Raw genomic sequence first — 13692 nt, 5'->3', positions numbered from 1 at the left:
AGACCAATATTAATGCCAAAGAGTGACCACTGCATAATGACACTATATACAGACCAATATTACCGCCATAGAGTGACCACTGCATAATGACTCTATATACAGACCAAAATTACTGCCCTAGACTGACCCCTGTATAATGACTCTATATACACACTATATACAGACCAATATTATGTGGCGATCACTCTATGGTTGTACTATTGGTCTGTATATAGTGTGTATATAGAGTCATTATGTGGTGGTCACTGTATGGCGGTAATATTGGTCTGTATATAGTGTCATTATGTGGTAGTCAATCTATGGCAGTAATGAGTGTATATATATACGCTATATACAGACCAATATTAATGCCAAAGAGTGACCCCTGCATAATGACACTATATACAGACCAATATTACCCCCATACAGTGACCACCACCTAAAGACTGAATACCACCTTATTTTTTTCTCAATAAAATACACCGTATTGCCTTAGTGATGTCATCATACACTATACATAGGAGCTGCAGCAATTACATAATTACATAGGACTGATGAGGCCGGAGAATGGCTGCAGCTCCTATATACAGTCTATTCACCTCAACACTAATATATATATATATATATATATATATATATATACACACACACCATTATATATATACACACACACACACACACCATTATATATATATATATATATATATATATATATATATATACACACACACACTCACACACCCATGAAAACACATTATACAGATACAAACCATCCAGTCCATACACTATACACAGGACATGTAACACACACTACATTCATCTATTATACACCTACATTCATATACACACTACATATACAGTATACTTACTCCCTCTAGCATGCTGGGTGTAGTGGTGAATCCCCATCATGTTCCTTGCAGCAGCAGGCTGTCATCCTCACCCGGCAGCCCTCTCCTCCATCGTCCCGACAGCTCCACACCAGAGCAGGAAGTCACGTGCAGTGAGAGGAGCTGGAGGGAGGGGGAGGGGGAGCAGGCACCGAGCCCAGCGTCCTGCAGCCTCTGTGTGACCCCTGATAGCAGCAGCCAGGGATCATTCCCAGACGCTGGAGGACGCTGTCTGTGCTCTCCTCTCCACTGGAACTGCGGTAGGGGGCCCCTGGGGGATGGGGGCCCTGGGCATTTGCCCTGCTTGCCCCCCCCTAACGCCGGCCCTGATTGCCCCTTATATACCACCATGCTGCCCCTGTATACAGTATATGACACTACAGAGGATATGTGTGCAGACTATCGCACCTTATATACCACCATGCTGCCCCTGTATACAGTATATGACATTACAGAGGATGTGTGTGCAGACTATCTCACCTTATATACCAGCAAGCTGCCCCTGTATACAATATATGACACTACAGAGGATATGTGTGCAGACTATCTTACCTTATGTACCACCATGCTGCCCCTGTATACAGTATATGACACTACAGAGGATATGTGTGACATTATGGCGGTGATTATTCAATCTGGACCTCAGTGTCATGATGGTCCTACCGACATATTGGAGACCACATGGACAGGTAAGGAGGGACACCACATGGACAGGTAAGGAGGGACACCACATGGACAGGTAAGGAGGGACACCACATGGACAGGTAAGGAGGGACACCACATGGACAGGTAAGGAGGGACACCACATGGACAGGTAAGGAGGGACACCACATGGACAAGTAAGGAGGGACACCACATGGACAGGTAAGGTGGTACACCACATGGACAGGTAAGGAGGGACACCACATGGACAGGTAGGTAAGGAGGGACACCACATGGACAGGTAGGTAAGGAGGGACACCACATGGATAGGTAAGGAGGGACACCACATGGACAGGTAAGGAGGGACACCACATGGACAGGTAAGGTGGTACACCACATGGACAGGTAAGGAGGGACACCACATGGACAGGTAGGTAAGGAGGGACACCACATGGACAGGTAGGTAAGGAGGGACACCACATGGATAGGTAAGGAGGGACACCACATGGACAGGTAAGGAGGGACACCACATGGACAGGTAAGGAGGGACACCACATGGACAGGTAGGTAAGGAGGGACACCACATGGACAGGTAAGGAGGGACACCACATGGACAGGTAAGGAGGGACACCACATGGACAGGTAAGGAGGGACACCACATGGACAGGTAAGGAGGGACACCACATGGACAGGTAAGGAGGGACACCACATGGACAGGTAAGGAGGGACACCACATGGACAGGTAAGGAGGGACACCACATGGACAGGTAAGGAGGGACACCACATGGACAGGTAAGGAGGGACACCACATGGACAGGTAAGGAGGGACACCACATGGACAGGTAAGGAGGGACACCACATGGACAGGTAAGGAGGGACACCACATGGACAGGTAAGGAGGGACACCACATGGACAGGTAAGGAGGGACACCACATGGACAGGTAAGGAGGGACACCACATGGACAGGTAAGGAGGGACACCACATGGACAGGTAAGGAGGGACACCACATGGACAGGTAAGGAGGGACACCACATGGACAGGTAAGGAGGGACACCACATGGACAGGTAAGGAGGGACACCACATGGACAGGTAAGGAGGGACACCACATGGACAGGTAAGGAGGGACACCACATGGACAGGTAAGGAGGGACACCACATGGACAGGTAAGGAGGGACACCACATGGACAGGTAAGGAGGGACACCACATAGACAGGTAAGGAGGGACACCACATGGACAGGTAGGTAAGGAGGGACACCACATGGACAGGTAGGTAAGGAGGGACACCACATGGACAGGTAGGTAAGGAGGGACACCACATGGACAGGTAAGGAGGGACACCACATGGACAGGTAAGGAGGGACACCACATGGACACTAAAGCAGCTCATTTCTATATTCATTTTAAAAACTTCTTTAGTGGTGTGGCTTTTATAAGACTCAGTTTCTATCATACTTTCACAGCACTTGCAGCGAGCATTTAGGCATGTTTTCAGTTTTTTTTTTCATGATTTGTGTGTTTTTCTGGATGACTTGTGGTTGGCGTAATTTGCTCGGTGGTAGTGTACTTTTTTTGGCTCTCATGTAGATGAACTTGGGTATTTTAGGAATAATCTTACTAAGTATTGGATCATTCTGAAGAAAGGTCCAATATTTTTTTAAAGTGTCAACCAAAAATTATCCCTAAAAAAACACAAATCGTGAAAAAGACGAAAAAAATGCATAAATGCTCGCTGCAAGTGCTGTGAAAGCACGCTAGTAACTGCAGCACCACCCTGCCCCTATACATCTGCACCACCGCACCCCTATACATCTGCACCACCGCACCCCTATACATCTGCACCACCGAACCCCTATACATCTGCACCACCCTGCCCCTATACATCTGCACCACCGCACCCCTATACATCTGCACCACCCTGCCCCTATACATCTGCACCACCGCACCCCTATACATCTGCACCACCGCACCCCTATACATCTGCATCACCGCACCCCTATACATCTGCACCACCCTGCCCCTATACATCTGCACCACCCTGCCCCTATACATCTGCACCACCGCACCCCTATACATCTGCACCACCCTGCCCCTATACATCTGCACCACCGCACCCCTATACATCTGCACCACCCTGCCCCTATACATCTGCACCACCGCACCTCTATACATCTGCACCACCCTGCCCCTATACATCTGCACCACCGCACCCCTATACATCTGCACCACCCTGCCCCTATACATCTGCACCACCGCACCTCTATACATCTGCACCACCCTGCCCCTATACATCTGCACCACCGCACCTCTATACATCTGCACCACCGCACCCCTATACATCTGCACCACCCTGCCCCTATACATCTGCACCACCGCACCCCTATACATCTGCACCACCCTGCCCCTATACATCTGCACCACTGCACCCCTATACATCTGCACCACCCTGCCCCTATACATCTGCACCACCCTGCCCCTATACATCTGCACCACCCTGCCCCTATACATCTGCACCACCCTGCCCCTATACATCTGCACCACCGCACCTCTATACATCTGCACCACCCTGCCCCTATACATCTGCACCACTGCACCCCTATACATCTGCACCACCGCACCCCTATACATCTGCACAGGGCCGCCATCAGGATTTTCGGGGCCCCATACAGCCAAATTGTCTGGGCCCCCCACTAACGAAAACTATGGAACGTATCTTTGACTCAGGGCTGGCCTTTGGGGGGTGCGACCTGTGTGGTTGGCACAGGGCACATCACTCCCGGCTAGCTGGGGTGGGGATGTACCGGCAAACAAACAGCACACTTAACATACAAATTGAAATTAGATGTGCTGTCTGCCGCTGCTTTGCAACTAGAACCCCCAGCATGCCTGGTCAGCCGCTGCTGATATATGGATGTAGTATACACATATATATGCTGGATATAGTATACACATACCATACAGCCTGGATATAATATACAGATACCATACAGCATCACCCCCTCCAGACTCCATGTCCACAGAAATCAACACACACACACACATCCTCTTTAATATGACCCACGGATAGAACGCCGCCATCACGGTAAAGCCGATGCCGTGGTAAGTTTTTAGAACTGCGGCCCGGTTCCCGTGTACGGCGCAGTTCTATCCACGGGTACCGTGCTAGGTCTGAAGCACAGGAGGCGGGCCGGCTTGCCCCAGTGGGCGGAATCCCCCGCCTCCCTATGACGCGGCTCCATTGATTATAATGGAGCCCCGTCATAGAGGGGAGGGAATTCCCTCCCACTGGGGCAAGCCGGCCCGCCTCCTGTGCTTCAGACGCATTGTTGCATTGGTCAAGCACAGCAGAGCCGAGTTGTCGGTTACATTGGTCAGGCACAGCAGAGTTGTCAGTTACATTGGTCAGGCACAGCAGAGCTGAGTTGTCGGTTACATTGGTCAGGCACAGCAGAGTTGTCAGTTACATTGGTCAGGCACAGCAGAGCCGAGTTGTCGGTTACATTGGTCAGGCACAGCAGAGTTGTCGGTTACATTGGTCAGGCACAGCAGAGCCGAGTTGTCGGTTACATTGGTCAGGCACAGCAGAGCCGAGTTGTCGGTTACATTGGTCAGGCACAGCAGAGCCGAGTTGTCGGTTACATTGGTCAGGCACAGCAGAGTTGTCAGTTACATTGGTCAGGCACAGCAGAGCTGAGTTGTCGGTTACATTGGTCAGGCACAGCAGAGTTGTCAGTTACATTGGTCAGGCACAGCAGAGCTGAGTTGTCGGTTACATTGGTCAGGCACAGCAGAGTTGTCAGTTACATAGGTCAGGCACAGCAGAGTTGTCAGTTACATTGGTCAGGCACAGCAGAGCCGAGTTGTCGGTTACATTGGTCAGGCACAGCAGAGCCGAGTTGTCGGTTACATTGGTCAGGCACAGCAGAGTTGTCAGTTACATTGGTCAGGCTCAGCAGAGCCGAGTTGTCGGTTACATTGGTCAGGCACAGCAGAGTTGTCAGTTACATTGGTCAGGCTCAGCAGAGCCGAGTTGTCGGTTACATTGGTCAGGCACAGCAGAGTTGTCAGTTACATTGGTCAGGCACAGCAGAGTTGTCAAATACATTGGTCAGGCTCAGCAGAGCCGAGTTGTCGGTTACATTGGTCAGGCACAGCAGAGTTGTCAGTTACATTGGTCAGACACAGCAGAGCCGAGTTGTCAGTTACATTGGTCAGACACAGCAGAGCCGAGTTGTCAGTACGGTAGGGACTGGTTCAGCAGTAGCAGATTTATATACTATACCAGGATGGGGGCACACACACACACACACACACACTCTCTCTCTCTCTCTCTCTCTCTCTCTCTCTCTCTCTCTCTCACACACACACTCACTCACTCACTCACACTCACTCTCTCACACACACTTACTCTATGCAGGGAAGCTCCAGGACCCATTCAGTCTTCAGTGCTCCTCACACAGCGGCTCCTCCCCTCCCCCTCATGTTCCGACCTTGCAGCAGAGACGACGGCAGCCAGAGAAGTTTGTGAGATGGAAGGAGGGAGGGAGGAGAGGGGGAGGCAGGAGAGGAGAGAGGAGAGGGGGAGGCAGGAGAGGAGAGGGGAGAGGGGGAGGCAGGAGAGGAGAGAGGAGAGAGGAGAGGGGGAGGCAGGAGAGGAGAGAGGAGAGAGGAGAGGGGGAGGCAGGAGAGGAGAGAGGAGAGGGGGAGGCAGGAGAGGAGAGAGGAGAGGGGAGAGGGGGAGGCAGGAGAGGAGAGAGGAGAGGGGAGAGGGGGAGGCAGGAGAGGAGAGAGGAGAGGGGGCCCGCTGCATCTACCTGTCATCTGGGAGAGCACACAGGCCGGAAGTCACCAGCTCCACACGAGCCTGGGAGCTGCTGAGGAGGGGGCCGGTCCATTGTGGAGGGTGGGGGGGGATTCTGCAGCCCGGTCCACAGACAGTGCAGGGGGGAGGGCGGCCTAATGATTTTAGTTAAGTAGAAGGGGCCCCTTACATCTGTGGGAGCTCTCCCCTCTCCCTGCACTGTCTGTATACCAGGTTTCTCATAAAGTGTAGTGTGTGGGAGACCCGGGCCCCCCCATAGGCCGGGCCCCATACACCTGTACTGCCAGTAATGCCCTGTTGGCGGCCCTGCATCTGCACCACCCTGCCCCTATACATCTGCACCACCGCACCCCTATACATCTGCACCACCGCACCCCTATACATCTGCACCACCCTGCCCCTATACATCTGCACCACCCTGCCCCCATACATCTGCACCACTGCACCCCTATACATCTGCACCACCGCACCCCTATACATCTGCACCACCGCACCCCTATACATCTGCACCACCGCACCCCTATACATCTGCACCACCCTGCCCCTATACATCTGCACCACTGCACCCCTATACATCTGCACCATCGCACCCCTATACATCTGCACCACAGCACCCCTATACATCTGCACCACCGCACCCCTATACATCTGCACCACCGCACCCCTATACATCTGCACCACTGCACCCCTATACATCTGCACCACCCTGCCCCTATACATCTGCACCACCGCACCCCTATACATCTGCACCACCGCACCCCTATACATCTGCACCACCGCACCCCTATACATCTGCACCACCCTGCCCCTATACATCTGCACCACCGCGCCCCTATACATCTGCACCACCCTGCCCCTATACATCTGCACCACCGCACCCCTATACATCTGCACCACCGCACCCCTATACATCTGCACCACCGCGCCCCTATACATCTGCACCACCCTGCCCCTATACATCTGCACCACCGCACCCCTATACATCTGCACCACCGCACCCCTATACATCTGCACCACCGCACCCCTATACATCTGCACCACCGCACCCCTATACATCTGCACCACCCTGCCCCTATACATCTGCACCACCGCACCCCTATACATCTGCACCACCCTGCGCCTATACATCTGCACCACCCTGCCCCTATACATCTGCACCACCCTGCCCCTATACATCTGCACCACCGCACCCCTATACATCTGCACCACCCTGCCCCTATACATCTGCACCACCCTGCCCCTATACATCTGCACCACCGCACCCCTATACATCTGCACCACCGCACCTCTATACATCTGCACCACCGCACCCCTATACATCTGCACCACCCTGCCCCTATACATCTGCACCACCCTGCCCCTATACATCTGCACCATCGCACCCCTATACATCTGCACCACCGCACCCCTATACATCTGCACCACCGCACCTCTATACATCTGCACCACCCTGCCCCTATACATCTGCACCACCCTGCCCCTATACATCTGCACCATCGCACCCCTATACATCTGCACCACCGCACCCCTATACATCTGCACCACCGCACCCCTATACATCTGCCCCACCGCACCCCTATACATCTGCACCACCGCACCCCTATACATCTGCACCACCCTGCCCCTATACATCTGCACCACCCTGCCCCTATACATCTGCACCACCCTGCCCCTATACATCTGCACCACCCTGCCCCTATACATCTGCACCACCCTGCCCCTATACATCTGCACCACCGCACCCCTATACATCTGCACCACCCTGCCCCTATACATCTGCACCATCGCACCCCTATACATATGCACCACCCTGCCCCTATACATCTGCACCACCCTGCCCCTATACATCTGCACCATCGCACCCCTATACATCTGCACCACCGCACCCCTATACATCTGCACCACCGCACCCCTATACATCTGCACCACCCTGCCCCTATACATCTGCACCACCCTGCCCCTATACATCTGCACCACCCTGCCCCTATACATCTGCACCACCCTGCCCCTATACATCTGCACCACCCTGCCCCTATACATCTGCACCACCGCACCCCTATACATCTGCACCACCCTGCCCCTATACATCTGCACCATCGCACCCCTATACATATGCACCACCCTGCCCCTATACATCTGCACCACCCTGCCCCTATACATCTGCACCACCCTGCCCCTATACATCTGCACCACCGCACCCCTATACATCTGCACCACCCTGCCCCTATACATCTGCACCACCGCACCCCTATACATCTGCACCACCGCACCCCTATACATCTGCACCACCGCACCCCTATACATCTGCACCACCGCACCCCTATACATCTGCACCACCGCGCCCCTATACATCTGCACCACCGCGCCCCTATACATCTGCACCACCGCGCCCCTATACATCTGCACCACCGCGCCCCTATACATCTGCACCACCGCACCCCTATACATCTGCATCACCGCACCCCTATACATCTGCACCACCGCGCCCCTATACATCTGCACCACCCTGCCCCTATACATCTGCACCACCGCACCCCTATACATCTGCACCACCGCACCCCTATACATCTGCATCACCGCACCCCTATACATCTGCACCACCGCACCCCTATACATCTGCACCACCGCACCCCTATACATCTGCACCACCGCACCCCTATACATCTGCACCACCGCGCCCCTATACATCTGCACCACCGCGCCCCTATACATCTGCACCACTGCGCCCCTATACATCTGCACCACCGCACCCCTATACATTTGCACCACCGCACCCCTATACATCTGCATCACCCTGCCCCTATACATCTGCACCACCGCACCCCTATACATCTGCACCACCGCGCCCCTATACATCTGCACCACCGCACCCCTATACATCTGCACCACCCTGCCCCTATACATCTGCACCACTGCACCCCTATACATCTGCACCACCGCAACCCTATACATCTGCACCACCGCACCCCTATACATCTGCATCACCGCAACCCTATACATCTGCACCACCGCACCCCTATACATCTGCATCACCGCAACCCTATACATCTGCACCACCGCACCCCTATACATCTGCACCACCCTGTAGTTTTGCACCATCAGGTTATACTTACCTGTCTGGGCTCCCGTGCTGCTTTGGACTCAGGATCCCATCCAGTCTGGGGCCCCTCCTCATCATGGCGGTCCACCTGTATGATATATAGCGGTCCTGCAGTACAGTCTGGGGCCCCCTCATCATGGCGGTCCACCTATATGATATATAGCGGTCCTGCAGTACAGTCTAGGGCCCCTCATCATGGTGGTCCACCTGTATGATATATAGCGGTCCTGCAGTACAGTCTGGGGCCCCCTCATCATGGCGGTCCACCTGTATGATATATAGCGGTCCTGCAGTACAGTCTGGGGCCCCCTCATCATGGCGGTCCACCTATATGATATATAGCGGTCCTGCAGTACAGTCTAGGGCCCCTCATCATGGTGGTCCACCTGTATGATATATAGCGGTCCTGCAGTACAGTCTGGGGCCCCCTCATCATGGTGGTCCACCTGTATGATATATAGCGGTCCTGCAGTACAGTCTGGGCCCCTCCTCATCATGGCGGTCCACCTGTATGATATATAGCGGTCCTGCAGTACAGTCTGGGGCCCCCTCATCATGGCGGTCCACCTGTATGATATATAGCGGTCCTGCAGTACAGTCTGGGGCCCCTCCTCATCATGGTGGTCCACTTGTATGATATATAGCGGTCCTGCAGTACAGTCTGGGGTCCGATCATCATGGCGGTCCACCTGTATGATATATAGCGGTCCTGCAGTACAGACTGGGGCCCCCTCATCATGGCGGTCCACCTGTATAATATATAGCGGTCCTGCAGTACAGTTTGGGGCCCCTCCTCATCATGGTGGTCCACTTGTATGATATATAGCGGTCCTGCAGTACAGTCTGGGGTCCGATCATCATGGCGGTCCACCTGTATAATATATAGCGGTCCTGCAGTACAGACTGGGGCCCCCTCATCATGGCAGTCCACCTGTATCATATATAGCGGTCCTGCAGTACAGTCTGGGGTCCGATCATCATGGCGGTCCACCTGTATGATATATAGCGGTCCTGCAGTACAGACTGGGGCCCCCTCATCATGGCGGTCCACCTGTATAATATATAGCGGTCCTGCAGTACAGTCTGGGGCCCCTCCTCATCATGGCGGTCCACCTGTATGATATATAGCGGTCCTGCAGTACAGTCTGGGGCCCCCTCATCATGGCGGTCCACCTGTATGATATATAGCGGTCCTGCAGTACAGTTTGGGGCCCCTCCTCATCATGGTGGTCCACTTGTATGATATATAGCGGTCCTGCAGTACAGTCTGGGGTCCGATCATCATGGCGGTCCACCTGTATGATATATAGCGGTCCTGCAGTACAGACTGGGGCCCCCTCATCATGGCGGTCCACCTGTATAATATATAGCGGTCCTGCAGTACAGTCTGGGCCCCTCCTCATCATGGCGGTCCACCTGTATGATATATAGCGGTCCTGCAGTACAGTCTGGGGCCCCCTCATCATGGCGGTCCACCTGTATGATATATAGCGGTCCTGCAGTACAGTCTGGGGCCCCTCCTCATCATGGTGGTCCACTTGTATGATATATAGCGGTCCTGCAGTACAGTCTGGGGTCCGATCATCATGGCGGTCCACCTGTATGATATATAGCGGTCCTGCAGTACAGACTGGGGCCCCCTCATCATGGCGGTCCACCTGTATAATATATAGCGGTCCTGCAGTACAGTCTGGGGCCCCTCCTCATCATGGCGGTCCACCTGTATAATATATAGCGGTCCTGCAGTACAGTCTGGGGCCCCCTCATCATGGAGGTCCACCTGTATCATATATAGCGGTCCTGCAGTACCGTCTGGGGCCCCTCCTCATCATGGCGGTCCACTTGTATAATATGTTTTTTTTAAATCAGATCGCTTTTTATTAAAGCCACAAAAAACATATTTTTTTTTTTTCCAATACAATCAAACAAGACACGAAAATAACAAAACAAACGTATAATAAAAGTATGAAGTCTGTGACCGTTGTACATATAGGCAATGATTGGCGACTCAACGCACATAGTTGCACATATTGCCTCTCGGTTAACATTGTACTGGATCAATTGAGTAACATCAAAATGCTGATACACAAACTGAAACAAAACATCAGGTAAAACCACTTGCACATGTCCACAGTTCCGCGCACAGAAATCATACACTTGAGCTACCCATGTCATATAATGTCAGTCTAGAGAAGTAAGGTGTCCCACTACACATACCTAAATATACCCTCTCAGGCGATCCCGATTTTACAATTTTACATGGCATTAAGAAACATCTGAAGCGGGTTCCTACAGATCCGCAGCAAGAGTTGTGAGGGCAGCCCTGGTGTGTCCATCCATCACCCCCATATTGCCTCAAATTTGCGCACACATTTCCTCTTAATGTATACCCCTCGCTCCAATCTTATCACTGCATTCATTCTGTTTCTGAACTCCTCTAAGGTAGGCGAGTCTGAGTGGGTCCATTTGGAGGCTATAGTTTTCCTGGCTTGGAATAAGACACGTTGAATTCCTAGGGCAGTACAATCCTCTAATTGCAGTTCATTGAGAAGACCCATTATACATTGTTTAGGCGTGGGGCCCAGCGATACGCCAAAGAAATCTTTTATTAGGCCGAGTATACCCCTCCAATATCCTTCTAATTCCCTACAGCTCCAAAACATGTGCAATATATGTGTATCTAGTTCTCCACATCTGGGGCAGTCAGAGCCCGGTCTATAACCTATTTTATGGAGCATATAAGGTGTTTTATATACCCTGGGGAGTAGGAATAATTGGGACATCCGCTGGGCCTCACCCAAAGAAAGGGTCGGAGTCAGAGAGAGGAATTCATCCCATTGTGCATCGTCTACTTCCCCCACATCAATACTCCACTTAGCCCGCACCTGTAGCGGTTGCCGACTAATCCTCGCACTGAGCAGTTCGGTATAAGCTGTTGTGATGGTACCTCGAACCCTTCCCCTACCACCCACCTCTAGCAGCAAAGAATGCGATCCCAGATTCATGGTATGGAGTAATATGGAGTAATTATAGTGTAATGGAGTGTTGGGTCTAATTTGCAGGTATTGGTAGAACACTATTCGGCAGTATATAGTCATCTTTTAGTTTTTCAAACTCTACTATACGGCCATCTTTCCATACTTGACTAACATAGTGTATCCCCAGTTTAGACCAAGGGGAAAAACCCTCCAGCCGAAACACTTCCGGGAGCTTCGGGTTCTTCCATAGCGGGGTGTACACAGTGAACCCATCTAATCCCAACAGGGCTTTCACTTTGTCCCATACTCTGACAATCAAAACTAGTGTAGGGAGTGATTTAGATTTAGTGCCCGTGCATCTAGCCTCCACCGCTGCCAGAGGGGGAGAATGCCCTGTAATGCAAGAAACCAACCTATTATTATTCCCAGGTCACTCGTCTCACCCCACTCTTTCATAAGCTGTAGTTGTGCCGCCAAAAAATACAAGTACGGATCAGGGATAGCTAGTCCCCCGTTAGTTTTGGCACGTTGGAGTGTCTCGTTTGATTCTGGCTGAGGCCTTTTTCCCAGACCAGGCTTCTAAAAATAGGCAGTAGATTAGTAGATCATTGGCAGTAGATTATCAGGAATAAAGTCCCTGGTCCGCCCAGAAACAACTATGGCCAGATACTTAAACCGATCGACTACTTGTAACGGTACATCAATCAGCAGGTCGGTCGGTAATGGGGGGGTAAGGGCATTATCACTGACTTGTTCCAGTTAATGGTAAGACCTGACTTACTGCCAAATCCAGTGATTATGGACATAATTGGGGTGAGCGACTTTGCAAGGTCATTGGTGTAAATCAGCATATCATCTGCGTATAATGATATTCGCTCTTCCCCACCCCGCCAAGGAAAGCCTATTATATCCTGTGAGGAGCGGATCATGGAAGCTAGTGGTTTGATGGCAATGGCGAACAACAGGGGCGACATGGGGCACCTCTGCCTAGTTCCCCTATATAACCGAAAACTCTTGGGGAGACCGCCATTTGCCCTTATCCTCGCACTAGGACCCGTCTACAACAACTGGACCCATTTTAGGAAACCCTCCCCGAACCCCATGTGTTTCATCACGGTTCAAAGATATTCCCACTCGACGCTGTCAAAAGCTTTGGCGAGAGAACCTCCGCATGCGCCTCTGTCTGTTCGTGGGCCTGCAGATTTAAATATAGTCTCCTCAAGTTTATCAATGTCGTCCTATTAGGCATGAAGCCCACCTGGTCCTCATGTATCAGTTTGGA

The 13692-nt window shown here is 52.2% G+C and overlaps 1 protein-coding gene across 2 annotated transcripts in view; it reads left to right on the top strand.

The window, feature by feature from the left end:
* PPOX (protoporphyrinogen oxidase) overlaps positions 1 to 13692 on the top strand; it is a 66987-nt gene that overhangs the window by 16548 nt on the left and 36747 nt on the right. Inside the window, exon 1 of one of the 2 annotated variants that reach the window (XM_069950252.1) lies at positions 5733 to 5752. The exons of the other annotated variant lie outside the window; for it this stretch is intronic. The gene's annotated coding sequence lies outside the window, so the exon portion shown is untranslated. Of the gene's footprint in view, positions 1 to 5732; positions 5753 to 13692 lie in introns of those variants that run through there. 2 annotated transcript variants of the gene reach the window in all.

Source organism: Dendropsophus ebraccatus, chromosome 13 (genome assembly GCF_027789765.1).
Source record: "Dendropsophus ebraccatus isolate aDenEbr1 chromosome 13, aDenEbr1.pat, whole genome shotgun sequence".
In the NCBI taxonomy this organism is placed as follows: domain Eukaryota; kingdom Metazoa; phylum Chordata; class Amphibia; order Anura; family Hylidae; genus Dendropsophus; species Dendropsophus ebraccatus.
Note: the sequence above shows the minus strand (reverse complement) of the source record. Positions and strands in the feature narration are given on the sequence as shown.